We start from the raw sequence: 3,428 nt of genomic DNA, 5'->3' as shown, positions 1-3,428 counted from the left end.
AACTTAGTCCCATCTTAGTCAAGTTATTTATCTGTTGTGTGCATTATTTGCTAGTAATAGGTGATGTTTGTTTCTTTTGTATTAGAACTAGTTCAGCATGGCGGAAACTGTTCAACACAATACCGCTATATTTTCCAATATATTTTGCTAGGTTTATACCTATTTTTACTTAAAAATCAAAAAAATATGAAACCAAATTGTGCAAATATTTCGATATGCACTGCACAATGCACATTCCTTCCAATAAATATCTTAGTAAAAGTAAGATTTGAAATAAATTGAAGCTGGGCAGTTTCTCGTGATTTTTTAGACAAGTGTTGTTTTTCAGATAAATGCTTTAATTCCACTTCGCAAGTAAAAAACTCAAAATCCGAAAAAAAATCTGCAAACTCTTTGACCGTTTTAAGTCAGTTTCCAAATCAAAATTTGGTTTCGCTAGAACGCTCGACTAGTAGTTTCAAACTAGTAATTTGTGTGTTTGAACGCCATAAAATAATAAATGCGCATGTTTTGGTAATTTCAAACTCTTTGAAAAGATTTTCCTTTACATATCGAGAAAATTGGAAAAAACAAGTTATTGTGTAAATCATGATGCTAGAGCGTAATAATTTAGGAAATTTCTAGAGCCATGTTAATAACATATTTACGCTTTCCGTGAAAAATTCACGTTTAAATATTTTATTTCTAGTTATAGAAATTGTTCAAAAGTTAATATTGGACATACAAGTTTTATATTAATTTTGTAAAATTTAACATTGATACCGTTTGGAATTTATATTTGCCTTACTTTTAAAATAGTTGCTTGTTGCTTGCTATATTATCCATTATTTCCATTCTAATTTTCTAGTGGATCAGACCGTTCATCACTTCAGTTACATGTTTAGATAATTATCTTGTAAAGTTTGGTTTGAGACATAGAGGGGGCATCAGTTACCTAGCATTCTGATCAATTTTGATTGGATCTTGTGAAAGATCTTTGTGTTGGATAGTTTACTACGTACCCATAATTCTATGCCACATATCCAAATTAATTACAGTAGCCTTATTATATACAATAACCTACATACGTTTTAAATGCATTAATTTTTTCGGATCCTGAAAAAACTAATAATTTTTTTAAAATTTAAACGCATAATGAAGGACTGCATTATTACCGAGGGCCAAAACTCCCTTAGAATAACCGAAAAGTTCGTTTTAATGAAATGTTTAAAATTAAAAATCACACTAAATTTTCTATTTTTTTTCACTCTTATAACTTATCAACTAATTAAAATAAACATTATAGAAATTTTCAGGGACCTTCGGCCCTCTGTAATAATGCAATCTTTTATTCTGCGTTTAAATTTTTTAAAAATACTTATTACTTTTCTCAGGATTCCAAAAAAACGAATGCATTTAAAACACATTTGCGCGAAATTCTGCGACTACGCCCTTAAGTCAACATCTCTTAGACGTTATTTATGATTTTCACGTTAACATTTCATTAAAATGAAGTCCTAAGTATTTCACTTTGTACCTAAAATACGTCGGAAAGTACTTTACATGCTATATTGAGTCGATTGATGCGTGTTAGGCCAGGGTAATAAGACAAAAATATACCCTGTTCGTGACACTCGAGCAGCCAGGGCACTGAAGCGTTTTTTCGACAGGTAATACCTATAAGAGCAAATTGTAACTATTTCCTGCGTAGGATCTGGCGGCCATTTTTATTTATAAACAATTAAGTGTCAAAAATGGCATTTTTCCCTTTTTTTTTCAAATCAATGAAAAACAGTGAAACTTAGGGTTTTCTCAGTACAAATATCTTTGAGATTATGGAAGAAGCTTTAAAATGACGTATTACAAAATTCGATATACTCATTTATTGTTAATATAATTGCGAAAAAAGGTCGGAATTGCAAAAAAAATTATTTTCGCAATAACTGTTGTAAAAATTAGTGTACAGGTTTGAAATTTTCGTTAAATGAGGGTTCTTTGGTGCTTAATGGGGTGTATTCTGTAACATTTCCGTTAAATTTAAGAGGCCTCTAAAATTTAACTTTTAACGGTCCTCTAAAACTTTTCGGTTAGATTGTCATTCTGTAAACACATATTATAGAGGACCGCTAAAATAATATTATTTTAGAGGAATCCTCTAAAAGGTTTTGGAACAAATACGGCAACGTCGCACGTTGATCGTTTTGAACTACTTTTAACCTAGAAATTGACCGAAAACTGAGTGTTAGAGGCCAAAAACCTTAAGAAGAAGAAGAAAATGACAGTTTCCTAGAAAATAATACTTACTATATTTAATTATTTTTTAGTAAAACTCATATTTTCCAATTAAACATTTTTATTTATAAAGTTATACATTAAAATATTGCTGAAAAAATGCATATCTTATTTTTTCTTCTCCCCTTCGACACTAATTTTGGTCAAATGGTCTATTTTCAATAACATTAAGGTCATCTTATTAATCTGCATCTGGTTATAAACCTTCTGAAACTTTACCTTTGTAATCATTTGGTACGTTTTGTAATGTTCCACAATAACTTTAAATAATTTTACCTGCATTAATAGGATTTAATTGCTTTGACAAACATCTTTGACTTCCAACACTTTTTCAATAACATTTCTAGGTACTTAGGTAGGTATTACCTACTTCCTTTGAAATGGTAATTGTAGTTATTTACTTTCAGGTCAATTATTTACTTTGTGTTTATGTTGTAATCTGAAATCAGCTCTACAAAAAGAAACAAACATTTGAATTTTGTTACTTATAGGTGTAGTGTGTCAATTGTAAAGTAAAAATGAGACTTACCTTTCATTATTATTTATTAAGTACTTCTTCACCAAATACATTATAAAAAGCCATTTTCCATTTTTAAATATTTATCTCCAGTATAATACAAGAATAACAAAGTACTATTCATACAAACATAACCCAACAAAAATAATCAAACCACATTTAACGGGCTGCTAAAAATTTAGCGGGTACGTTTTGACATCCTCTAAAATATTTTTATTTAGAGGGAGTTTTAACGGTTTAGGTTATGATTTTAACGGATGTATGATTTACAGAATACCAAAATATTTTTAGCGGGCGCTAAAATTTTAGAGGCCACTAAAATTTAACGGAAGTGTTACAGAATACACCCCAATATGTGATAAAAATTTCAAAGCGATTCATTCCATTGTTTAAATTTTATTCGAATTGTTTATCTCAGAGAGCATTTTCCTTGCAATAACATAAGTCAGAAAAAAATGACGGTAGAACCATTCCATAGGTGTCAAATGGAAGAACATGAGCTATATTTTCAACTTGATTTAAAAAAATCAAATAAAAAATGCATTTATTAGTAATAAATAATTATGCAAAAGTATCGTAAATCTTTCCTTATAAACTTTTTGGATAACTTTTTCCAAAAAAATTAACTTTTTTACCCTGT

At 29.3% G+C, this 3,428-nt stretch overlaps 1 long non-coding RNA gene across 1 annotated transcript; it reads right to left on the bottom strand.

Moving 5' to 3' along the window:
* Window positions 1-2,314: 2,314 nt before the first annotated feature.
* Window positions 2,315-3,137, bottom strand: LOC126883548 (uncharacterized). The gene is made up of 2 exons (XR_007697704.1): window positions 2,801-3,137; window positions 2,315-2,722 (listed from the first exon to the last, which is right to left on the bottom strand). It is a non-coding gene; the product is annotated as an uncharacterized LOC126883548 (long non-coding RNA).
* Window positions 3,138-3,428: the final 291 nt, after the last annotated feature.

This window comes from Diabrotica virgifera, chromosome 4, assembly GCF_917563875.1.
Source record: "Diabrotica virgifera virgifera chromosome 4, PGI_DIABVI_V3a".
Taxonomy (NCBI): Eukaryota; Metazoa; Arthropoda; class Insecta; order Coleoptera; family Chrysomelidae; genus Diabrotica; species Diabrotica virgifera.
The sequence above is the reverse complement of the archived record's forward strand: the minus strand, read 5'-3'. Positions and strand labels throughout refer to the sequence as shown.